Source organism: Ambystoma mexicanum, chromosome 6q (genome assembly GCF_040938575.1).
Source record: "Ambystoma mexicanum isolate Mex_15411 chromosome 6q, UKY_AmexF1_1, whole genome shotgun sequence".
NCBI lineage: Eukaryota > Metazoa > Chordata > Amphibia > Caudata > Ambystomatidae > Ambystoma > Ambystoma mexicanum.
In genome coordinates, this window is record NC_090937.1 from 347693805 (window position 1) to 347721077 (window position 27273).

Genomic DNA, 27273 nt, shown 5'->3' on the forward strand with positions numbered 1-27273 from the left:
AGGAAAGAAGGGTCCAAACTAACAGCCCACAACTCACTCACACAGTATTCTGAAGTAACAGCAGATAGTAAGATAATTTTAATCATGAATACCTTCGGTTATAAGAATGCATAGTCTTGAAAAATGCCAACCCCATAAGAAACATTAAAATCAAGTTCAAGTCTAAAGACGGAACAAAATGTTTCAAAAGGGTGGCGTTCAGCAACTGCATGACTGTAGGAATTGCCAAGTACAACTGTGTAACAAAAGGAATGCAGGGAGGAGTAGTGGGTCCTAAACGCCTATTCAGCCACACACTACTACTAGAATATCATTTGTCTCAATCCTAATGGTGAAACAGGCACAACATGAATGTATATCTCCTCCGCCTCTTTAAGGTACCATGGGCCGAAGAAAGGCTATACTCTTCAAGAGGGTGTGACTCGGCATCAAAGTTTCCAAAACAATAGTACGGCTAGTACCAAAATAAAATGTCAAATGAAGGTTCTATCAAAACAAAACTTCAAATTCAAACTAAAAGGACAAACTATTAAAACACTAACAGCCCACCCCTGTAATGAGAAAGTCATACAAGTTCAAGAATATTTCTATAAGTGGGTCTTAAATGTCACTAGGTCCACAGAACAAGGCCGGGACGGGCACAGACACTTTATATTCTTTCACGGTCTCAACAGTGTCAAGCCATCATTCTGGACACTTTCCAATTGCTGTGAGATGGCATGACGGGATGCAACAATGCAGAGTGATTCAACAAGCAGCAACAGCTCCTGGCTCAAAGAAACTTGAGACAGGCAGGCAATGTTCGAGTAGGCGCAGCTTGAAGGCTCGATGGGGTCTCGATGCAAGGAAATTCAGCTTCTGCTGTGAGGTGGGTTGCTCAGCACAATGCAGTTCAACAAGCAGCAACGGCTTGTAGACACTTGGAACAGACAGTGATTTTAGGGTTGCATGCTCGAAGTGGCTCAAAGTTAAGAGTGTCAAAGGCAGCTCTGTTGGGTCTTTGCAGCAGCTTTGAGTTGCTTGAAATGCTCGCAGCAGCTCGAAAAAAGGAAACGGCCAAAGGCAGCTTCTTTTGGTCATTTGGGAGCTGTGGGACCCTTCACCGGGCCCCTGAGGAAAGGTGGGCCAGTATTCTGGCCTTCCTAGCTAGGCAGGTCGCCAGAGATACTTGCAGTGCTTGCCACTTCAGCAATCAGAATCCTGTGTACCAGCATCAAGCTGCGGTGAGACTTTTCTCCAGCAGGTCACTTCAAATTTCCCTTGAAGTGGTTAGTGACCCTCGTTGGAAAAACTTGTTTTAACTAATGGATGGGAACTTCAGGCAGCCTTTACATCAACAAGGTTCCAGTGAAGTCTTCTTCAAGATGTTTTCAAGATGGTTCTTTCAGGGGTGCTGCTGCGCATCGTGACCATGCAGATGTGAGCTCCTGAGGCTCTGTGCTGGCCCGGAGATATCCTCCCCGAATATTCTGCTTAGTGAATACAAATATAAGAAACATCCGTCAGATTGGGCTGAGGAGGGGTTGGAGATGTGATTCACCTGGTCTCCACCGGGGAGAAGGCCTCTCTAGTGGGAATTAGACTGTGGTCTCCACAACTACTGGAGGAGGGCGCCATCTTGTTCGGCACAATCGGAGTAGACAATCAAACTGCCGCCTGCAATGAGCATGCCGACAGAGGGACTGTCAGCTGTGGGTTGCTCTCCCTGTGATCCCCACCCACCCCTCTCGGTGCACCGAGCACTGGAACTGGAGAGTCGAGTGCGGTGATCCTCCCAAGTGGTGGCGCAGGCTTCCTGCAGCGAGGGGACAGCAGATAAAGGCGAGGAGTCCGGAAAGGGTGGGCCCGACGCTGGCGAGTCAACCCTGGACGACCTGGGTGTAGTGTACTACAGGCCACAGGCACTGTTAAACCACCTGCACGGCACCAAGCGGCTATTGCTTAGGCTCGAGCCCTGTCAACCAGGACCCCAATCCCCCGGTGTGTGATCCTGAGACGCGTAACACTGGACATATGTGCCGAGCACTCAGTGGATGGAGGAGTGCTCAAATAATACAGCAACACTGAATAGAATGGTGCCGTTGCCCTGAAAAGAAAGAGGTGGAAACAGGCTGCATTTTGCATATCTAGGCTAATTCTGGTGACAGTAGGCGGTACTGTGCACACTTCTGCTTCTTTAGGGGTTTTATCATCTGTGACTCCTGTGTTGCGGGTCAAGGCTATCCTACATTTCAAACCTGTGTGCTAACTATTACCTGCCAAGACATCCAAACATGGCCAAGGACAAGGTAAAAAAAACAGGTCACACAGAACACGATGGACCAATACATAGCGTAGCACCCTCTCCATTCTCAAACTTCAAGAACCATGGCCACTGCAGATGGCGACCAACCCTCCCCCGTCACTCTCTCTCTCTGGCGGATGTCATAAGAGCCGTTAATGACTCCAGATTGTCCATGGAGATGAACATTGACACCACCAGTTCTGATGTGAATTTACTACGCCATGATCTTCGGAAGATGTCTTCTAGGATGGGAGAAGCCAAGAAATGCATTACGGATATCAAAGACACCGTCTGCATACTCGAAAGTCAGATGTCTGACGTGTCCAAACAAGTGAAAATAATGGACGACAGGATTGAGGAAGCGGAAGGTAGAGCCTGCAGAAGTAATATCAGAATATTGGGAAATGGCTGGGGAACTCATGAAACCAAGAGGACTCTCGAATTTCTTCTCCATAGAATGGGCTCACTGAACAGCGACTGGTCCATCAACTCCTGAGGCATCAACAAGAACAGTGGTGGTGAAGCTACTGAACTACTGAGACTGTGATGCGATCCTCTATTGTCTCGCAAGCCTCCCCCCCCCCCCCCCCCAACGTAAAACGGTGCTAGGATTGCCTTTTTTTACCTTTTTTTCCAGATTACACTAGAACTGTTCAATGGGCATACCAATCGTTCGACTCAGTTAAAAAGAAATTACAACCACTGGAGGTGAAGTATGCCCTCTTCTTCGCAGCTCAACTGAAGATTTACCTGAATTGCAAGACACATTTCTTCACAGATCCTCGGAAGACATGTTCGCGGATAAAGACGCACCTAGATGAAGGGGACCAGGCTAAACAGAGACCAAGCAGAAATCTGCATAGTTATACCAACAGACTTCCTTTATTACCAGCCCTTCTGACGCAAGATTCTGAGAAACCAATGGATGGACATGCCTACGCCTCGTGAAATAATGCCTGAAGGTCCTCCCCCTAGGGGTGAACCATCTGTAGACATTTTGCATTGGGACAATACACAGTTCAATTCTGTGCCCGATCTGGATCCAGTGGTATGGATGGCTGTATAACCCCTCTCATAGCTGAAGCTTGTTGATTTAGTTAAGCCAGACTAGCTAGCAGTTTATATGTTTGGGCTAAGGATACTCTGAGTTGTGAGAAAGTATTGGGTGGGGGAAATTGGGTTTCATTGTTTTTGATAAGAGCTAGGGTTGCGACCAAAGGTAACAATAGATCGCCGACTAAATTATTAGTACGCCCGGTCTCCACACACCCACTTTGTGCAACGGTCGTGTGTAACGTAGATGGTTGAAAATGGGAAGAGCAATGACATTCCTGTAAGCCGGTAAGATAGCTCAGCGGGTTGAGCGCTCGCTGCTGCGATCTGAGCGTGATCTGCAGGTCGCAGGTTCAAATCCCAGCAAGGCCAACTCAGCCTTTCATCCTTCAGAGGTCGATAAATAAGTACCAATTTCGATTGGGTGATATTGTATGTAAATAGGTGCTTTGTAAAGCGCTTTGGATTAAGGCGCTATATAAATAACACATCATCATTATCATTCCTCACGTGGATTGTGACCGGCTTATATGACTGGATCAAAAGAGTGAGGGTCCTGCAACACATTAATATGCACATGCCAGATGTGGTCCTACTGCAGGGGATACACTTAGCAGGGACGGAGTGTACTGTTTCAGAAGGACTAATTACAGGAATGCGATACATGCATGTTTCTTGCGGTGCTCAAGGGGAGTGTTCACCATGATACACAAGCGATGACCGTTTAAGCCTATCAAAGGCTATGCAAGATATTAGGGGTGGATTGTCTTGCTGATGGGAGAGGTTTGGGGAAGATGATTGGCACTCTGAACATGTACACTCCACTGACCATGGAGCTACTACAGGAGAACCAGATCATGTTAGTGCAGAACCCAACTGACATGTGAATAATTGGGGGGATTTTAATGATGTGATGAACAGCTCCTTAGACAGTACATACCTCTGAGGCAGAAATCCAGATGCTCACACTAAATTATATACCTTTGCTTCAGCAATGGGCTTGGGTGTTGTGTGGAAATCCATCTCTCCACAACCAGACCAGAGGGTTTTCCTTTCATTCCGGGGTGCATGCATTCATGTCACGGCTCGACTATTTCCTTGTTCCGCATAACAAGGCACACAGATTAGCCGCGACTAGATTCTTACCAAGAGGCATCTCAGACCACTTACTGCTTCTGATAGGGATAAGGGGTGGCGTGCCTAGATCAGTGAGACACTGGCGTTTGAACAGCTAACTCGGATTCCCTGAATTTGTTGAGGGTTTAGTAGCCCAAACAGAGGAATACTTTGCAATCAGTTGATAGTCTGGCAATACTATGGGAGGGATATGGAACAAGTTACTTGCCTGTAACTGTTGTTCTCCAGCATGGGTCTTACATGGATTCACATGCTCATGAATATTCCCCGTCGTCAGGCTGAGTATCCTTGGTAAAAGAGGAAACCGTTTTAGTTTAGTTTCTAAACTGTCTTTTTCCTATAAACCAATCACTTAGCTCTGGCTCATACTGACCCCAGCCAATGACTGCCCTCTACCTAAGCGCCTCCTCAGGCAGCCATCTTCAAATTTGGTAGCACGTAAAGTGGCAGTAGGGCCAAGAGAAGAGCCTCAGGGGGGCACACGGGTGTCATGATGCTTAACCCCGGGCATCAGGACCAAGCCCATCAGCTCCGGGAGCAGGCATCCAGATTCTTATTAAAACCCCAACAGCCCCGCCTGGGGGCTGTTTGGGTTCAGACCTGGCGCATTAGGTGCCAGGCTCATCATAGAAATCAGTCCTGGCGCCATAGGCGCCGGCTCATAGACTTTACTTATCTGATGCAGACCATGCTGCAAGTGAGTGCAAGCCAACGTGAGGCCTGGATGGGACTATTTTATTACAGGGGCTATTTTTTACTCGGGCGTGGTTCTGGGGAACTTCTTACCTGGAACTACTTTAGAGGCTATTTAAACCACGCCCGAACAGCAGCACAAGCTTCGCGTTATTCTGCATCCAGCAGTGTAACGCTCACCGTGCCTGCAGTCAGCACCCAGTCTTCTGCCACGCCCGCCTCGAAACTAGAGCTCCTAAAAAAGAGGAAAGAAAAGGACAAGGTTAGAAAACTATTTTCGAATTCCTCACCTGATTCCGGATCCATCTCTCCTCCGGACCTGGAAAGAACATCATTTCAGTACGCGTCGCATCTCCAGCTGCAGCGCCACGCCGCGCCATACTCACCAGTCCTCGCAGTATCTTTCGATTCGGCACTGCCTCCATCATTTCTTCGCCGAACTCCGGCACCCGGGGGACAAAAGAAAACAACAAGGCGAGCCGAGAAAACCAACAAATATAACTCTTATCACCATAGACTTACCTGATTTACCACCGGAGACATTATTCTATAACTCTCCACATCTTCATGTGCCGCACCTGCAAAGAGAGAGAAAACAATGCGTTAAACACGTGCAACATTTACCGGACAGCGTCGGGTAATACAGACTCTTACCTAAGCGCCACCAGCTACCACGAGAGCATCTTCTCACGAACTCAGCTGCAAGACAAGGAAGGAATGGGGGAACAAGAGTGAACATCGGACATATTGAACTCTATGAACTTGATACTTACTGGTCCTCGCCAGGAACCTCAGAGTCAATACTCTCCGGAACTCTCCCACGCCTTCAAACCAGTGAAGTAACTGGCATCAACGCGCCCCTGCAATCAATGCAGGATGGAGAGCTCATCTTTCAAGAGTATAAGGGGAGATTGCTGAGAGGGCACTTCGGAGGAGATTAGTGGGGAGGACTGTGGGGGTTGCCATCACTTGAATCCACGGGTGGCTAAGTCCATCTCTCCACTTGCAGGAGAATATTTCTACGGGTCAAGCAGACAAGATTAGGAGGGCCTGTCCAGTCAGTCATCACTGCACTACGCATCACGTTGGTGGAGACCGCAGCCGTCCGGGTCCGACCGACGCCCCTGTGGGAGCCAGGTGAGCGTAACAGCGGGAGGGTTTGCATGTGAATCCATGCCAGACCCATGCTGGAGAACAACAGTTACAGGTAAGTAACTTGTTCCTTCTCCAGCATGGGGTCTGGCATGGATTCACATGCTCAGGAATAAAAGAATACATAGCAGTATACACATGCACAACCACGGGAGGTGGCAAAGGCTCAACATTAAGCATTACATCCAAAACTCAACATTAAGCAATTCTTACCTCCTCACCAGGTTCACTTTAAGCGAACAGGTTGCGCAGCACTGCTTGGCCGACCCTGGACTCCTCCCTGGAGTCCCGATCGACGCAGTAGAATCTTGTGAAGGTGTGCGTCGACCTCCACGTAGCAGCCCTGCAGATGTCCAGCAGGGGCACACCAGACAGGAACGCCGTGGTAGCAGCGATCGCTCTGGTCGAATGGGCTCTCGGACAGCCGGACAGCGGTCGGTTTGCCAACCGGTGACAGTGCATGATGCAGCCGGAGAGCCATCTGGAAATGGAAGTCTTCGAGAGAGCCTTCCCTTGATTCACAGACCCAAAGTTCACAAACAGCTGTGATGTCTTCCGAAAATTCTTTGTGCGGTCCACGTAGAACTTCAGCGCTCTAGCTACATCCAGCGAGTGCAAAGTCCTCTCGGCCGGCGTCGAAGGCGACGGGAAGAAAACTGGTAACACCAAGGGCTCGTTGAGGTGGAAGTCTGACGGCACCTTGGGCATGAAAGAGGGGTGCGTCCTCAGCACCACCCTCGTGTCATGAAACGTCAAGTATGGAGGCTTGCAAGATAGGGCCTGGATCTCTCCCACTCGTCGTGCGGAGGTGATGGCCACTAGGAACGTTGTCTTCCATGACAGGAACTTCAAAGGCGATGAATGTATAGGCTCGAATGGGGCCCCCATGAGCCTGGTCAGCACCACATTAAGCTCCCACGGCGGGGCAGGAGCCTTCACCGGCGGGAACGATCAGAATAGTCCCTTCATAAATTCCTTCACCAGGCGATGAGACCACAAGACGCCCGTCCCGTAGTCCTGGTATATTGGGAGATGGCAGCGAGATGTATTTTGATGGAGGCGTGAGCCAGTCCAGCTTTGGCCAGCTGCAGTAGGTACGGCAGTACTTGAGGGCCGTAATCCGCAGAGGGTTAATCTTCTGTGCACGACACCAGACAGAGAACCTCTTCCACTTATGACCGTAACACTTGAGAGTTGAGGACACCCTGGCTTTTGCAAGAACCTCTCTGCAGTCACCTGGGATATCGTACCTTCCAAACTCTAGTGCTGCAGGAGCCAGGCCTGCAAGTTCAGCGACTCTGGGTCGTGATGAAGAATGGCGCCGCCTCCTTTGGAGAGAAGGTCCGCGTCTGCCGGCAGCTTGACTGGTGGGGACGTGGACAAGTCCAGAAGGTCCGGGAACCAGATCTGCCTCGGCCACGCCGGTGCGACGAGGATCATTCTGCACCTGGACTTCTTGAGCTGGTTGATGAGGCGGAGCAGCAACGGCAACGGAGGGGACGCATATAGAACCAGGCCGTCCCAAGGAAACGAGAAAGTATCGCCCATGCTCCTCGGCTGCGGGAACCTACTGGCGAACCTCTGGCACTTGGAGTTCGTCGCCGTCGTGAAGAGGTCGATCCAGGGTTTGCCCCATCGTCGAAAGAGCCGATCCACCTGGTCCTGACGTAGTTCCCACTCGTGGCACAAGCGCAGCTCCCTGCTGAGTGAGTCGGCGATGGTGTTTTTTATTCCTGCCAAGTGGAAGGGAACCAGAAACATCCCCTGGGCGACGGCCCAGTGCCACAGATCCTGGGCCTCCTTGGATAGGGCTGGGGATCTGGTGCCTCCCTGCTTCCGTATGTAGAACATCGTGGTGGTGTTGTCGGTGAAGATCCTCACCACCTTGTCCTTGAGGGACGGAATGAACGACTTGAGCGTCCAGAACACTACTCGGAGCTCCAGAATGTTGATGTGGAGAGACCTCTCCTCCGGGAGCCAAAGGCCTCTTGCGTGGAGATCTCCGGTGTGGGACCCCAAACCCTCCAGAGAGGCATCCGTCGTCACCGTCTCCTGAAACGCCGTGGTCTGAAAGTCTGTGCCTGTAGTGAGGTGCGCACTGGTACCCCACCATAGGATCGCCCGACGGAACTCCTCGTCGAGACGGATCCCGTCTTCGAAACAGCCCGTCGCCTGAAACCAGCAGGCGTCGAGGAACTCCTGTAGCGGACGCATCCGAAGTTTGCAAAGGGGTACAAGATAGATGCATGAGGACATCATCTCGAGGAGGGACATGATGGACCTCACCCTGGCCACGTCTGTGGCTAGCAGGCGCCGCACCTTGCCCAGAATGGCTTTCGTCCTCTCCTCCGACGGGGAGGCCAATTGCCCCACTGTATCGAGCTTTGCTCCCAGAAACAGTGCTACTTGCGACGGAACCAGGCGGGATTTGGGGTAGTTGATGGCGAATCCCAGTTCCGTGAGCAGCCGGACGGTCCTCGCTGTGTGTTCGACGGCGAGTTCTCTTGTCCTTGCCCGGATTAGCCAGTCGTCCAGGTAAGGGTAGACGTGGATCCCCTGCAGGCACAGCCGCGCCGCTCTGGTGCCAGGCACTTGGTGAATACTCTGGGTTCCGACTTTAATCCTAACGGCAGGGCTCTGAATTGGTAGTGTCGTCCCTGAACCACGAACCTGAGAAACTTTCTGTGTCCTTTTAGAATGGGGATGTGGAAGTAAGCATCCTCCAGGTCCAACGACGATAGGAAGTCGCCCTCCTTCAGCTGTCCCAGCACGTGCTGAGGGTGACCATCCTGAGTTTCTGCGCCTTGATGTATTTGTTTAACCGACGCAGATCCAAGATGGGGCGCCAACCGTCTGTCTTCTTTCTGACGAGGAAGTACCTTGAGTACACTCCGGAGCCTCCAGGGGACGAGCTCGATGGCACCTTTCTTGAGCATCGCCCTTACCTCCAACAGCAGTTGAGGGACGTGATTCTCCTTCCTGGCCACGGGAGGAATGCGAGGGCACTTCTTTTGGAATTCCAGCGAGTGGCCGTTGGCCAGGGTGTCCAGCACCCAACGGTCGGTGGAGATGGACTCCTACACGCTGACGAACTTCGTCAGCCGGCCTCCCACCGGGGTGTTTCGGTGGGGGCCCGACAACACGGCCGGGCCAGTCTTGCTTGGAGGAGGCCTTGCCGCCTTGGCCTCCTTGACAACGACGGCGGGGTCCCCCTTGCTTGCCGCGACCTCTGTAGGCCTCCTGGGAAGAGGAGCAAGCTCCCTGGCGGTATGTAGAAGAGCCACCGCTGGATCCCTTGGAGGCACCCTGTCTTCCTCCGGAGCTCCGAAAGGGCCGTCGTTGTTGAAGTACCCCTAGGGCCCGGGCCGTCTCCGAGTCGGTCTTGATGGCCTGGAGCGACTCGTCCCCACAGCCTTACCAAAAAGGTTGTTGCCATCGAACGGCATATCCAACACTCTGGTCTGGACGTCCTGGCGAAAGTCTGTCGCTTTGAGCCATTCTCGTCGTCGGAGGAAAACTCTGTTGCCCAGTTGGCGAAATCCGGTATCGGCAATGTCCGTTGCCACCGCTATGGCGTGATCCGACGCCACCTCGCCTTCCTGCAGAATTTGTAGGGCCTCCGCCCTCTTGCCGTCCGGTAGGAAGTCTAGAAGGGGAGCTATCGTGAACCAAAGCTCCATGTCGTAGCGGGCCACGTTCGCTAAGGCATTGGCCGCCTTAATCGTCATCGCGGCGGGGAAGTGGAAGTTGAAACCGCCGCACCCGCTGCTTTCTTCTTGGCCGCTGCCGAGACTAAAGAGTCCGCCGTGGGCTGGGCCCTGAGGCACAAGGGGGCGGCATCGGGGACTTGGTACTTCTTCTCGTACCTGTCCCTCTTGGCGGGTGCCGTGGAAGGGTTCTTGAGGATAGCAAGCCCCTCGTCTCAGATGTCATCGAGCAACTGCACCGTGAGGACCGTCTTCCTCTTGGCCTCTCGTCGTTGATAAAGAAACCCTTCCTTTTTTTGTTCTTCAGGGCAGAGCTGGAAGAGCTCGGATGCCCTGGTTATCATGGCGTGAAAGTAGCCAATTTCGTCGGCTGGAGAAGCCCGAGGGGGGGTGATATCCTCTCTAGGGTCCGGCGAGGGGGATGAGAGGTCCACAGGCCTCGCGGGCACGAAGGGAGGAGAGGGGTGGACTCTCCTCCGCTTGTTCGGAGGGCTTCCCGACGGGCCTGGTTCTGGATCCTCCGTCGGGGTCCGTGGTAATCTCGTCCTTATCTCAGTACATAAGGATTGGATCACCAAGAAAATGGCCGCCAAGCTATCCTGGGGATCGGGTAATGGCTGCGATGGACGGGATGGCCGCTCCACTGGGCCCTCTTCGTTGCCATCGTCGCTATCTTCGATCACATCAGCGGGGACCGTCCCCTGGGATCGAACCTTCTCGAACTTCTAGTTGAGGCCTATGAACCTCTCGTTGAGGCCCTTCCCGGTTTCCACCAGATCCTCCTCAGAGGCTGATTCGGAGTCTGTAATGGCCACCGCCCCCCCCCTCTTTTTCCGCCGGGGACTTCACGGGGGTCTTAACGATGGGCTGGAAAGAGGATTCCCTCCGCGGTGGCAGGGATACCATGGGCCAGGAGGCCGTTTCCACTGGCGTAGTCTCAGCCGGCTTCGCCAGGGTTGCAGCGACCACTTCGATAGAGGCCTTCGCCGGCTGGATCAAAGCCCTCACCACCTTAGGTGCGTCCTGGGCCTTCACCTTGGGGGGGAGGGTCAGAGCCTCGCTCCCCCTTCCAGATCGACCGGGGCCACTCCAGCAGCTTACCCGGGTTCTCTGACTTCCTCTTCCCCAAACCAGAGCGCTGGCTCGTGGTTGAACGTGTCGCGGAAGTCGCGCCCTGCCTGGCAGCCGAAGAGCCCGACTGTGCTTGGCCTTCTGTTGGGCCCCCGTCGCCGGGGTGCCCTCACAGGACTTAGAAGCCCGCTCAGACTTTTTCTTCGCCTTCTCACCTGCTGTGCCCTTCTCCAGCCAGGCGGCGAGGCGGGAACGACTATCTTGTTTGGTCCGTTCTGAAAGGTTCTTGCAGAACGCACAGTCCTTCTCCACGTGCGTCTTGTCCTCATGAAGGCAGTAGAGACATTGCGAATGCTCGTCCTCCTTGAAAACGTTTTGTAATCCGCATCCAGGGCAGCACCTGAACAGCTTGGATCCAGGCGTCGAGCTTCCCTTGTCCTGGGCCATGTCCGTTGAGGTAGGCCGCAGATCTTCCGGAATCCTCCAAGAAGCGTAAACTCGACGAAAACTTCACCCTTGAGGAGCGCAGAAGAATTCCGAAATGGGTCCCCGTTATCGGAAGTAGAAACGGTGGAGCTTGAGGCTCGATTAAACCGAAAAAATTTGAAAATCTCCTGAAAAAGCGTGAAAACACAGCAAAAACTCGAGAGCTAAAGCACGAGGACTCCCAACACTTGAGCGTGCGGTAAAAATCTGAGGATGGCTGCCAGAGGCGGGGCTTAGGGAGAGGGCAGTCATTGGCTGGGGGCAGTATGACCCAGAGATCAGCGATTGGTTACTACTAAGAAAGACAGATCAGAAACGAAACTGATACTGATACTGATTTTTTCTTTACCGAGGATTCCCAGCCTGACGGCGGGGAATATTCATGAGCATGTGAATCCATGCCAGACCCCATGCTGGAGAATAACGCCTTCTCCCAATGCTATCGACACTGGTCGCATTGGGGGCTTCCCTCCCCATGAGATCCATCCGCTGAGTACCAGACCCAGGGGGACTATCGGGTAGCAGCCTCACCTTCATGGTCTCATGGGAAATATCTCCCGCCATGGAAGCAGCGACGATACCCTGGGATTCCTCCCAATATGTACATAAACAAAGTTCTTTGATTGTATTGCACTGAAAGGATACTCAAAAACCACCGTAGAACAACAACAGGAAACTGATTGAGAAAAGCATTGAAAAAGTGTGAACAATGAAGTACATGGGGGGCGTGGCTTGGACGGCCATGTAAGAGGTTGCACTCTGGAGGAGCTCCGCTGATCCTGTTTTGATCCTGATGGAGGGGTACGTCCACAGGGGCCGGCCGACGTTGGAAATCGATGTCCAGGTGTGTGAATGCCACCACTACATCCTGTGAAAGTTTGGGACATCCAGAAGGCTTAGAAACCGAAATAATTGTGATTGACTGGGACGAGCCCTGAGCAGGCGGACAAGACAAAATGGCGGCGACACGTTGCGAACACCGAGGATCATGAAGTCAGTGTCGCGATCACGAGTGCTGGACCTTTGCGTCCCTTTGCTCGGAGACTAAAACACATGAGCGCCGCCTAGGACGCACGGGGGCCCAGCGAGCGGGAGTGCCGAACGGATGTGGCTATAACGACAGGACCGTGGGCCTGGTGGTCGGAGTGCTCCGGGCGTGTTGGATGCCCCAAGGTGTGGTGGGTCAGGCTTCGGACGTTGGGTGGCGTGACTCCCCCTTGGTGACTGGCGGGACGGGCCCTCGCCCGACTCATACAACATTATGACCACGAGAGGTGTGAAACCTAAGGCCAAACAGCCCACGATGGAGGCTTACGCCAAGTCCCCCCCAGGGGCGGAAGGAGGCAAGATCAAAGAGACCCCCGTGACGACCGCGGAGTCACCTGGCACGATACAGGAGGTGCTGGCGGCGATTGCGGACTTAAAAGTGTCATGGGAGACCAAGCTGGGCCTCGCCATGAAAGAGCTACAAGAAGGCTTAAACCTCAAGATCGGTGCCGTCCAGGAGGAGGTGAATCTACTTAGGCTGGATGTGAGGGCGGTCTCGGAACGCGCGGGGGCCATCGAGAAGGAGACGGCCACGAATACGGCAGATTGCGCTGCTCATAAAAAGGAGCTACACGCCCTTGTGCAACGGGTGGGCAACCTGGAGGACAGAGCGGAGCAGGCGGAGGGACGTGCCAGACGCAACAATATCCGAATCGTGGGCCTACCTGAAGGAACTGAAGGGCCAGACCCTACGGAATTTGTGGAATCCATGCTTTTGCAGGAGATTACCGGCGGGGTACTGACCCAGGGGTTTGCAGTTGAGAGAGCTCATAGGGCCCTAACCAGGAGGCCGCCTCCCGGGGCCCCCCCCCCCCCGCGGCCGGTGATCGCGAAAATTTTGAACTATCGTGATCGCGAAAAGATTCTTGAATTCTTTCGAAAAGGGGGAACGATTGACAGAGGATCGGCTAAGATTACGGCCTACCCTGACTACACGCTACAAGTACAGCGGAGTTGGATGCACTTCGGAGCGGTGAAAAGGAGACTTCGTGAAGCTGGCCATCGCTATATGCTACTCTACCCGGCCAAATTGAAAGTGTTCTACAGAAGCAGATCCCTGTTTTTCGAAACACCAACTGAGGCGATGGACTGGCTAGACGCGCTGGGCAGTCCTCAAGAATCAGGCATCCAGGCAGAGACTACGGAAGATAAGTAGCTTGTGGCTGGGCCGCCTGGGGCAACGAGGCCGAGACATTGGGACTTGAATATAGTCATTTGTACGATATGTGATGCGTATGATGTGGTACTGACTGGCTGGCCCGTGGGGCGTGCCTACCCGTGGTCACTTTATTGGGAGCTCCAAGAGGCTTCCTTTGTCCCCAATAGTAATATATCTAGTTAGTTAGGTCGCTGTTAGATCGGCAACGCCCCGCGGGGTCCTATTCCTTGTAAACGGGATAAGACCAGACGCGGGTGGGCCTGAGATCCAGGGATGGAGCTGGGCTTTTGTTGGGATGGGAGGGGTTGTTTGCTATGGTGTGTAGTTGGGAAACAGGGAGGGGGGATGGAGATCAAGGGCGGAAGAGCCGGCGGAGTGTTAGACCAAGGGGGTATTGTGGGGAGGGCGGGGCTGAATACAGACCAAACAGATGGCATCGGATAGTCTTCGCATAGTTACCTGGAATGTCCGAGGCCTCAATAGTTACCTCAAGCGAAACAAAGTCATGCTATACCTGAAGAGGATGCGGATAGACATAGCCCTGCTACAAGAGACCCACCTCACCAGGGAGAAATTGGAGGTGGTTACGAGGAAGTGGAAGGGCAAGGTAGTGGGTGCCACATACTCGGCGTATGCTAGAGGGGTCATCACCTGGGTGGCGCCGCATGTGCCGTTCCGGGTGCTCGACTCGATAGTGGACCCGGAGGGTAGAATGGTGGCGATAACAGGACTCCTGGAGAACAGGGAAGTACACATCCTCAACCTGTATGCCCCCAATCATGATACTGCAGCCTACTTTAGATCCCTCTATTGCAAACTTAGCCCCTTGGTAGGGGGCGCGATGGTGTGGGGTGGGGACTTCAATTGTGTCTTAGATCCCAAAATTGACCGGTCCGCAGACACCAAAGGGAAAATGTCGCCGGCGGCCAAGGCGCTTGGGACATTGCTAGGAGACTTGAGACTGGTGGATGTGTGGAGGAGACTCCACCCCACGGAGAGGCATTATTCGCATTATGCGGCGCCATACGACTCATATACGAGATTGGATTATGTGTTTGGAACTGCTGAGATAGCGGGCGAAATAGTGGAGGCGGAATACAAAGCTCGAGTATTGTCGGATCATTTGCCCCTGGTGGTAGAGTGGCGACACCAACCCCCTAGGCCTCGGGTCCCCACATGGAGACTCCGGGCGGAAGCACTGCAGGATGAAGGTTTCCGGGAGGCCCTGAGGGTTGCCATCGGGGAATATTTCGAGATAAACACGGGTAGTGTGCGTTCCGCGGGAACTCTGTGGGAGGCCTTTAAGGTAGTGGTGCGCGGAGTGGCGATCTCTAAATCCAAGGGACTTCAAGGGGGTATTGAGAGGGAGCTTCAGGACACCGAAAGGGAACTGGAGAGCCTGGCTCGTCTTGAGAATGCCACTCAGGCAGACAAGACTAGGATGAGAGACCTTCAGGTGGCGTGCAGCGCTCTTTGGGACCGACTATGTAGACTGAACCATAGGAAATACACTGAGAGGCTGCACGCGGGGGGCGATAAGCCAGGCAGACTGTTGGCCTGGCTGTACAAGAGTGAGTCCCCCCGAGTGGTTATCCATGAGATCCGTGATGAGGACGGTGGCCTTCGCAACACTCAGGATGGGGTGAACGAGGAATTCCTCAGGTTCTACAAACATTTGTATGAGGACACTGGGGAGGACAGGAGCCAGGACATCCTGAACACACTGGAAGACATTGGTCTGCCCACCCTAGACGACCTGGAGCGGGAGGAACTGGACGCCCCTATCACTTCTGATGAGCTGGAGGTGGTGATCCGGGGCCTCCCCACGTGCAAGGCACCTGGGGCGGATGGCCTGCCTGGTGAGTTTTACAAGGTGTACGTGCAGGAGCTGCTGCAGCCTCTGCTGGCCTTGTTTAGCGAGGCATACGAACAGGGAGAACTCCCGTTGTCCCTCCGTGAGGCCATGATTGTTCCATTACTGAAACCAGGCAAGCCGGCTGTTGAGTGTGGATCTTATAGACCTCTGTCCTTGCTAAACCAGGACAGCAAAGTACTCACGGCGGTGCTGGCCAACAGGTTGAAGAAAGTGATTGGCAAGCTTATCCACCCGGATCAAACGGGATATGTCCCAGGCAGGAATATCAGTGATAACCATAGGAGGCTGCACCATGTTATCGACCATACTAAGGATGACACGGGCGAGATGGCGGTAGTGTCGCTGGATGCGGTCAAGGCCTTCGATTCAGTGAGATGGCCTTGGCTGAAAGCGGCCCTGCAGGGATACGGCGTGGGCGCTGGTTATATCAGATGGGTCCAGTTGTTATATAGCAGCCCGGTGGATAGGGTCAAGACTGGGGCCACAGTCTCGGATGCCTGGCAGCTTAGCAGGGGGACCAGGCAGGGATGCCCTTGGTCACCCATGTTATACATACTTGCGCTGGAACCGCTGGCGATATGCCTGCGGCAACAATACGGTGAGGTGGGCATTAACACTGCCAGCGGCAGTCACTTAACATCTCTCTATGCGGACGATATGCTGTTGTACCTCCGCTACCCGGAGGAGAACCTGCAGTACGTACTGGAAGTACTGGATCATTACGCTGTCCTCTCGGGCATATCAGTGAACCCCAGGAAGTCCAGCCTGTTCCCTTTGGGCGGGTACAGGGACGTCCCGTTGGAGAGGCTGCCTGTGTTGCCAATACCATGGCGGACCGACACGTTTAGGTACCTGGGGGTAAATATTTACCACCGGACTGAGGCGGTGCACAAGCATAACACAGAGAAAGCCATAGAGGGGGTCAAGAACAGCATGACATTCTGGTCCAGATTGCCCCTGTCCATGATGGGGAGGGCGGCTTTGCTGAAAATGGTGGTCCTTCCCAGACTCCTGCACTTCTTCGTGAACGTCCCGTATTTGATCCCTAAAAGCCTATTTGTACGACTTCATAGTATGTGTAGGGGCTTCGTGTGGGGTAACTCCAGGAATAGGGTGGCCCTGTGGAAGCTTCAGAACCCGTACGAGAAGGGGGGTATAGGATTGCCTAACTTCGAACTATATTATCTGGCGGGACAACTGTTGTATGTGGCCAGGTGGTTGTCTGATGAAGATTCGGCGGAATCTAGGTTGCTGCGTGAGGATGCGGCCCCATATTTCCTGAGAGAGGTGGTGTGGCTACAAAGGAATAAACTGACGGGAAGAGGGTGGCTATTAAGGTTGGGATGGGAGGTCTGGCACAGAACATGGAAACTGATGGGGGAGTCAGAACCACTATCGTGGCAGGTCCCACTGGTGGCCCTGTGCGAAAATGACACCCAACTGTTTCACTCTGTCCGCAGGCATTGGGAGCCGGCGGGCCTGGCCACGCTTGGGGACATATGGAGAGAGGGGGAGGCGCTGGACTTTCAAAAGTTGCAGGACGAGACGGGGGTGCACAGAGGCCAGTACATCACCCATGCTAGGCTAGTAAAACGTGTAAGAAAGAGATGGCCGGAGACGGCACTGGCAGATGATCCTGATGCCACCCTTGAAACTATGTATGATGTCTCAGTGGGTGGGCATGAAATATCACGAATATACGAACTCCTCAGAACGAAGGCTGGGAAAGAGTTGCCCCAAGTGAGGCATGAATGGGAAGAGGAGATGGGTGAACTCATGACGGAGGGTCAGTGGAAGGGGGTCCTGGGATATCATAAAAAGGTGTCCAGAAATGCACGGCTCCAACAACTCCAGTTCTACATTACTCACAGGGCCTACCTGACTCCCCAGAGGATCGCACGGTTTGGAGGCTCGACTACTCAAAAATGCCCCAGGTGTGGGGAGGTGGAAGCTGGGTTGCTACATATGTTTTGGGCCTGCCCGGAAGTGTATAGATTTTGGGAGGCGGTCAAGATGAAGCTCGCAAGTGGGGGAGTGGTGTTGGACGTGGGATCTGCCTGGTAATGTATGCTTGGGATCTTCCCCAGGCCCAGACACTTTAGGCACCTGAGCAAGCTGAGGGATCTGGCATATGTTCTGGCCAAACGCAGGATTGCCATGAACTGGAAATCGGCTAGCAGGCCGAGAGTGGAACTGTGGTGGGCGGACATTATGAGGTGGGCGGAGGCTGAATCCGTGGTCTGGTTTGAAGCGGTCACTAGAGGGGGCGAGGAGGAGATGGGGCCCTTGCTGGCCTGGCGACAATTGGTGGCCTCTATGACCAACCCACAACAGGGCTTGGACGACTGAGAATTCTGAAGATGTGCCTACGGACAATGTTTCTCCCGACGGTGCCCCGACTGAGGATACAAGGGAGCCGGCTCTGGCTTGATGGGGTGCGGGGGGAGTTTTCTCTTTTTTTCTTTTTCCTTTCTCGTATTTTCTGTTGTGGTTTCTGTAAATAATTAACAGTTGTATTGTGTTGTGTGTTTGTTTTTCTAAAATATAAAATCAATAAAATATTTAAAAAAAAAAAAAAAAAAAACAATGAAGTACATCTCAAAGATGGGAACAAATCACCAAAAGACAAATATTAGTCAAGTTAAAGAAGTATAATAAAATGACAAGACAAGGAACATGTTAGAGAGGGAAAATAGAGAAAGCAATTCATGGTCATATACAGAAAGAGCAGCCAGATTATTGTTACATCAAATTCCAATTGTCAGGGTCCATTACTATTCACGCTTTAGACATTCTATCTGGAGAGGTGGATGTCTAAGCTTACGGCTGGTAACCAAGGGTGAGTTCTGTTTTCTGGGTGAGATGGCATGGGTATCTGTGACTGTGGTTATTCCTTAATGTATCTTTCAGGAAGCTGTTGTATCCCCAGGGCAAGATGGAGGCTAAGTTCAGCAGCATTGATTGGCTAAGGCTGGAAGTGAGATAGTTTGGAATTATTTTCAGAATTCTAAACTGCCTTTCATTCAAGTAACCATCTGAGCAGGTCACAGTTTCTTAAATTTCAGTAATCCAGAGCTATTAAAACCCTTCATAGAGTAATTTGTAAAATATTTAAGGAAGATAACAGTGAATTAGCATTTGAGTATGACAATAGAGAAGAAGCAAGTTACAGAAATCTTCAAAAGCATCGCCTAGGAGGAAGGGATGTCAAGCAAGCAGTAACAGAAGAAGAAAGCTAAGTGCACTGTAATTTTCTGATGTTTGTTGTGATTTGTTTCATGAAGAAAGGATGAAACATTAGTTACGTGTTTGTAAACTCATTTCAATGTAAAGACTTGCATTAACTTTCATTTGAAAAGAAGGCTGTTTCCTAAATGCATCAACGTTTGGAGTGTGGGAAGTTTGAAGCCGGAGCGTTAAGTGGCAGCCGGTCTGTACATGTACTAAACTACTAACAGAGGGGAGCGGTTGAGTGTCACCGTAGCTTTGTTTTAACACATAGCCAGTTAAAGATATCTGCTTAACAGTTTCTTTAATATAATTTTCGTTACCTCTTTGTTTGGAGCAGCGCGCAAGGAGATTGCCATCGGCGATAGAGGAAAGGACGTAGGCAAGCGTGCCTCATTACTCGTCCGGAAAGCCATCTGAGGGAGAGATTCAGTTAATCTCTATGGACATTGCGCAGATTCGACGGAATCAACGGATTTCACTTCTCAGGCCTGCAGCAGCGAATTGAGTTAGTGTTTCATGTTAGAAGCAAAAGACATTTATTTAGCAGCGCGGAATTGCTCGATTGGCAGGACTTTGGAGAGTCATAGTGTAATGCTTTGCTGAGGAAAGAAACTGTTGTTCCAATCTGAATTTTTTTATTTACTTAAAATGAAGTCAGGTTTTGGGAAGGGACTTTAAGAAGAAGCCAGGACAATTTCAAGTAGCATTCTTCAGTAAGACTATTGGAAAAGAAAAGGTTAAAGCACAGCAGCAGAAATTGGCAGCAATTGAATTTTATCAAGCCTATCAGCAAAGAAGCATAGGCAGCAGGTATTGTAGGGAGGTTGGGTTGGATAGTAACAAGGAGAACTATAGAGAGGTATAGACAAGTGAGTAATAGAGGAAACCTGCATTTTATTTTTCCACTTCCCCTTTCCCCTTGGGTTTGCCAGCTTGATAGTTTTAACTGAAAGATTGTTGGGCCAGAGGCTTAGTGGGGGGGAGGTGGGGGTCTGGTGGGTTATCATCACTCCTGCAGGAATTACCAAGCTGGATCCGACACCAAATATACAGTCGAGTGAATGTTAATATCGGCTATACAAGCACAGTCTAGTCTCATTAGATCAGTCATTCGATCACAAAAGATTATCCATTCACAATACCATGGAAGTAGATTAGATTGCCTGAGGTTACGCGGTGATGGAAGCAACATTTATTTTAATTTTATTTATATAGTGCCAACGCAACCAGGCCCGTAGGCATAAGGGCTCTAACACCAAAGACAGACAATTCGTACAAACAATATCTCAAAATAAGACGAGTAAGAAGCAGAAGTCCAGTGTTATTTCAATCTGATCTAGGAAAAAATATACGTTTTCAGCCTTCGTTTAAAGGTTTCCAGGCAGACCATGTTCCTCAAATCCAGAGGCAATGTGTTCCACAATTTTGGTGCTGATGTAAACAATGCCCCTCTACTCACCAGAGACAATTTAGTCCTTGGGACAAATAAGAGATTAGAATCATTAGATCTCAAGGTCTAGGAGGCCCTGAGAGACTTTCAGAAAAGTATTCATGATTTGTGCCAAACAGGCATTTATGCGTGATCGTCAGGAGCCGGAACAAGATCCTGGCTTCAATTGGCAGTCAGTGCAGATCTTTCAGTGTCAGAGAAGCAGTAGTATAAGGAATTCACACTATTTTCACCACCGTTGTGGTATTAGTAATGGTCTAATTGTACAGACAATACCAGTTCTTTCATTCATGTTATTCATTCTTTTCTCTCTCCTTTCCTTACCTCCTCCTCTGCTCCTCGGTTTGAATTTGCAATCATTCAATATTTTTTATATTGCGTGGTTTCAACACTCATTTGTCTGGTTCGAGGATTACCATTATGATGTCATTCTAAGTGTCATTGTATATATTTAACAGCCTTGAAAAAGAACTGGGAATAGGTTGAAACACATGTTGGTGTCACAATCCATGCCCTGACCCCCTCAGGTATAACAGCCCCCTGGCAGCAATGGGGCTAAAGCCCTTCAGACTGGCCCCAAGGGCCTTAAAACTCCATCAGAAACATAAATGGAATCAGCCCTGGTGCCTTTGGCACCAGGCTCATTATCAGGAATAAAGCAATACCAGTAGTTTTGGACCTTAAGCCAACATGGAGGCCTATTACACAGCTCAGTTCTTTAGAACCAAGCCATGCGGTCTAGTGTTTTGGGTGTGGCTGGGCCTGGAACTACTTTAACTGGGCTATTTAAACCACACCCAAACAGCAGAACATGCTTCGAGTTATTCTGCAGTCCTGCAGCGTAACGCTCACCTTGTCCAGCTCCTGCTCATCTGCTTCTCCGGCGGCCCGATCCTGAAGCCCTAGATTCGGATTCCATTAATAACCTGGAAGAACAGCATTAGCAAGCAAGAACATTTACCTGTGAAGAAACCGGCCTTGAATCCATCCTGTGCTTCGCTGACCTCGCCCATCTTCGGAGTTCGCTGCAACCTGCAAAGGTAAAGAAACAAGGACAGCATTAATAACAATTCTTACCTGGGCAAGCAGCGAGTCCTGGCAGCACCCTGCGCTTCTCTTACCTCGCCCATCTCCGGGTTTCACCACAACCTGCAAGGGAGAAGGAACAAGGTCAGCATTAACAAAGCACTTACCGGGGCAAGCAGCGCTGCAATCGCTCATCACTCCGGAACATCACTGCAACCTGTACAAAGAAGAGAAGAGAACACAGGTTAGCAAAGCACCAAAGATCACCTCAAATTCAGAAAATTACTAAAAACCTGGCTCTTCAAAACCAGAGACTAAAACCGAAACAACAATAAGACAAATGACTCAACAAAAAGGACCTTGACACAGGGGTCCACCTGCGAGACCCAGGGAGACGGAGGCAACGACTCCAGCCAACCCTCACCATCCCCCATCACCCGTACAGCCACAACTAGGTACCACGAGCTGTGGAACGGACAAGACACAACTAATCACCACACAAACGGAAGTATGGACACTAGCAGCTGCGCTAGTCATGTGGGGGGGTGAGGAGCATGCAAAGTTATTAAGGGAGCGGGCGGAGGAGACAGCTAAATCCTCAAACGGCCTCGAATGGAGAAAAAAAAAAAAAAAACGAGCACGTACCTCCTGAAGCACAGGGTGTACAAGCATCCCGTCGTGTAAGATTACACAAGCCCAACCGGCTCAATCCAGGATAGAGATGCCAACTAACCAATACCACTAACAACTTCCTTCTCTGCATACACCTCTCAAACTCCAAACCAAACAACCACAAACCTCCAGCACAGCAAACCGCACGAACTTCACTAGACTGCAACAACAAAACAAAAACACACATAGACTCGCACATCAGCACACGACGACTACCGGCCGCATACACCCCAGGCCCAGCCGACGGAACCACCGGGCTGAGGCTGCCAACAGCACATCACTGCAATCTTGCACTTTTCCAGCCTCCACCCACTAACCCACCCCTCCCTCCCTCTTTCAGAGCCGCCAGAGCGCCAGGGGACCACTCCGGTGGTGATAGTGCGCGGTACAAATGACCTTTAACATTAACATTAACATTAACATTAACACCAATAAACAGTGCAGCGCTCCACGTATCAATAACTCACTGTGGTCTTCGCCATCGGCGCAGCAACTCCGAGACCGCAACCATCCCTGTGAAAACAAAAAGGGACAGTGTTAGGGAACAGCGTAGTGGAGCAAGACGTAGAGAAGACAGAGAAAACAGAGGGGAAGAAAGAGACAGAATAAGGACGGAAAAGACATTATAACTCACCTGGAAGACAGTAAGCGGAGTCAGAGTCACAGCCAGTCCGGACCCGACATAAGGGCACACAGACCAGTGAAGCAACTAGGTCCACGGAACGCCCGCACCAACCACGCGCCCCTGCACAGAGACGCAGGACGGAGAGTTCAAAGCACAAAAACCTAAGGTGAACAATAACCCCAAGGGAGGGGATTTGGACCAGAGGAAGGTCGGAGCCCACCCATCACAGAACTAGTATCTTAACCCTCCATTCTCCTGCTATAGGCGCTACCCAATGTCTGGCACATAACCAAGCAGAGGGGTCCGGGATAGCGCTTTGACCTCCATCCAGTATCGTGTGGCGCCCCCGTGGATACCAGGTGAGCGTAACAGTTGGCTATAATTTCACTACACCCTTCATGCAATAAAAACCAATAGATATGACATTGACTATCTCCTATTCATCACTAAAAGTTATCCTCGCAATTCTTGCAATTTTAATATTTTACTATCATTATGTAATGAGGAGTGCATGTTGAACAGGACAATCTGTACCTCTTCTGGATGCCACCTTCACACTAATCAGCAGACTGAAAGAGTCAACCAAGAATTAGAAAAGTATTTAAGGCATTATCTTCCTTTACCGAAAAGTTGGGGGACTTGGTTTGGCTGGCTCAGTTTTGTTACAACAAATTAGTTACAGATTTGATCACTTTATCCCTGTTCTTTTTAAATCATGGATATTATCCAAGATTTTTCAGGGAGTGTTCTTACCGTGGTGCAGAAAAGAGATTTGCGATGATGCAAGAGAATCTGCTAACAGCTATCACTGCTTCGCAAGACAGTAAAAGGAAGTTTAAGTTATTTGTTGATTGTAGAAGACATGCAAGCCCAAATCATGCAGCATGGGAAAATGTTCTGTTGTAAACTAAGAATCTGAGGTTGAGGAAGAAATAAGTCCAGTCCTAAGTTTATTGGTCACTCTGAAATTGAATGAGTAATCAATATGGTGACAATTAGACTTAGTTGTCTAAGGGCCTAAAGAGTCATCCCTCATTCTATGTCAGTTTGATGAAACCTTTTCAGGAAGGGACAACAATAGCTAACAGACCACCCCCAATAATTTCTGCTGCTAACTCTGAGGAATATGAGGTTGCAGACATTCTGGATTCTAGATGGGTGTTAGGAAAGATTTCCCTTTTCGCAATTTTCCCTCCATAGTTCTATGGACTCCCAAACTTGTTGCTTTTTCTTTTTAACCTGTCCTGACTTTTTACAGGGAAGTGAAGTCTTCAGTTTCACTCCCCGGGCCTCCTGCTCATATTGTTATGGGGAAACAGATCAGCCTCTCATACTATCAGTACGGGGAAACTGTTTCCCTTTTGACCTTTTACCTTTTAGGTAACATTTTAACAGTGCCCCCAGCATCTTACAATGCAGTGGGGATACTTATGTCGTTACTCCCGAAAATCTCAAGAGAAAAAAGCTGAATGCGCTTTTTATGCGCATTCTGCTTGGTAAAAAATTACGAATTTCAAAAATATCGAACAAGGGGAGCAGGGATTGCAGGGGGGGTTCTCGGCTCTCCCTGTTCAACATTATGGCTTCAGGAGTTGCAGGGGACAATAAAGAAAAAAACTAGAACAGATCCAGCGGCATGAGTTCCCACCCATAATTGGGTGATGGAACGGACGTCGCAGGGAGAAGCCAGACACAGGGAGCCGAAAGCAGGCAAGTGTGGGTATTTGGGTATAATTTTAAATGGGTAAAGGGGTGGTCGGTAGAGGGGATAAGGGCATTCATATTGTTCGTTATGCAAAAATGTCAGCTTGCCATTTTTCTGCGGCGGTCAATCATCACGTAGATCCTACTTATGTATCACGCTAGTCTTTTAAGCTTGGGATTTTTGTTTACTTATATAAGTACCTAAAGACAAGCTGGTGGCAGCAATTATATTTTTACAATTTGTGTTATTTCTAGTGTGCATATTCACGATTACCGCGGATGGCTACTGAACGTCAATAGGGCCCTAAAAAGGCCATGACAAGATTTTTCGCATATTCTTCAGCTATATTGTTGTTCAGCCTTCCTGCCTTGCCAGGTCAGGAAATCCCATATAAGATCAAGCACTTGCCCAGGAAAGTTGCTGCTTTCGTGGGCTAGTGATGCCTTTGTGTGTGGTCTAGGAAGGGGGTGGGACTGCCTGGAACCATTCCATATCTGTGGTGCCTGAGAGTACAGGCGTGTGGCATGAGTGAACCACACAGTTGTCCCTGATTGGACACCTGCTAGCTGTTTAAATGGTGCAGATTGTTACTATTGGTGGGCTTGGACTTTCTTCCAGCCAGAATCTAGGCTAAGAAGAGGACTCCTGCAGTAATTTCTTCCGATCAGCGTTGGAGCCAAGTATCCTGTGTAGAAGAGCAGCCAAGGGAAGATCCGTGGACAACTCCAGAACAAGCCCAGCATGCCTTCCTGCGTTTAGCCTGGTGAAGCCCTGCTGGACTACCTAATTTGCAAAGGCCACCAGCAGTGCTTCAACAATTGGACTGCTGGGACCAACCAGTCTGTACGCTTTCGAGAATCCAGCCCTCCTGAGCTTTTGCAAGTGTCCCTGGAGCACCTGGTGGACTGACCAGCTCTTCAGTGAGCTACCTTGCTAGAAGCATCGCTGTTCTGCATTCGTCGCCAGACCTACAGTGGTCACCAGCTTGAGGTGTAAGTCGCTTCTCTGGTGAATTTCAGCCTCCCATGTTCCAGGGATCCTGCTCTGGAAGGTCTTCAACCATGATTGAAAGGATGCCTGCTACTGCCCGTTTGCATTGGCCGTCGCTGGAACTCACTTTCCCCCCGTCTGATGAAGTGTCCTGAAGAGGTATGCATTGGTGCCTTCTGCATTTCTTCATCGCCAAGGGTTGCACTCTGCTCTTGGAACCGACCGGAAGAATCCTTGCACCCACAGCTCCTGGGCACCTCTCAGTGGAACCAACAGCAGGATAACCTACATCCAGCGACTCCCAGTCGAGTGCTCTGGGAAAATCGGATTCAGGAGGTAGGTAAACGCATCGCATTTGTTCCACCAAGTTCTCCTTCGAACATACCTTAAAATAAAATGGAGGTATTCCATTACACTGCTTTTTGATCAGTCGTGTCTAAAGCAGTTGTATCTGAAAGATAAACACACATTTTTACCTACCAGTAACCTTTGTTGAATATTTTCTCTGGAACTTTTCACCAACAAAAGAACTTTACCTACATCAGAAAAGCATTGTGATCGTTAGGCACAAGGCCCCACTCTTCATAGGAACTGAACTTCTGAAGTTAGGGTATAATTCTTGTGACTTGGTTACATCTTACTGCAACACTTACCTTCTTTTGTTGATTAAGTTATTGAATGCATTTCTAAGAACCTATGGTGACTGTATATATGTTTATAATGTATATAATTGTTGTGCAATATCACCTGCTTGTTCAATAATTTTCTAGTGTGTGTTTTGGGCCTAGAATAAATATACTATGTTTGTTCTTACCGGCCTACATTATTGAATTATTGTGTGTACCGATTGTGGACCGCTGACCCCTCTGACATTCTCCTGAGAATAGCTTGCCTGCTCGCCACTACTTCCTTGACTGGGTTTTGGCTAACCTCTCAGAGGTTAGCCCTGTTCACTGTAACTAGGGTGGCCTCCTAAAATCTGTCCACCAGGCCAGATTCTAGAAATCCATCTCAACAAAGGGTGCAAGGAGTATTGTAGTATGTCAGAGGTCTTGGGAAGCAGCCTCTGAAATTCACGCCCCCCGTTTGATGGCAAGGTTTCATGTTAAATATCCTTGGTGACACGGCCTTGCAGGGGTTGGGGGTACTGTCAGGTCTTGCAGGCATCCCAGCAGGGTGCACAGGTGCGGCGGACGGTGTACCAACAGCAGGTGGTTATGCTAGAAATGTGGGGGAAAGATTTGGGGCCTGGGGTTATAAGATGTTTAGTGTAATCTTCCTTGACTGTTTCCTTTATATAGGAAGGTTACCTTTCCCCAACCCAAGATGGAGAAAATAAATGCAGGCAATGATTGGGCAAGGCTAGCTTGGAATTTGTAAGGCATTCTAAAATGCCTCTCATCCTTCGCTTTAGATCCTGTAGGTCATGTTTTAGAAACACTCCTTTAATGCCCAGTTTGAAGTTTACAATATTATTCATGAAACAATAAAAACGTTTACAGTGACTGAGAGTTGACCTCAGTAGAATAGAATCTTTGTGGAAACAGCAAAAAACATTGGAAGAAAGACTCCCGACTGAAGAATCATGTTCCAGGCAGCGAGGGACAATATAAACCTCACGCTGGGAGCACAGCGTAGATTTATGTTGGATCTTTCCGTGCTGGACAGTCCGGAATTAATACTTTGTGAATTGTGCTGAATGAAGAAACTTAATCTTTTCAGCACTGCCATTGTGCAGTTAACTTGCTTAGCAGTCTGCATGCTTATCGCGCTTCCACAATTACACGGCATCAGACTTGTGCGTATGTTATTTAGCGTTGTTCAGCCGCGTTCCCTCGGATGCATATTGTAGCAGATGAGGCCCACAGGAACACACAACTTCTTGGCAGAAAAACACAACAGGAGTACC

The 27273-nt window shown here is 50.4% G+C and overlaps 1 protein-coding gene across 3 annotated transcripts in view; it reads right to left on the bottom strand.

The window, feature by feature from the left end:
* Window positions 1-27273, bottom strand: part of FKTN (fukutin) — a 534769-nt gene that overhangs the window by 290791 nt on the left and 216705 nt on the right. The window lies entirely within an intron of this gene.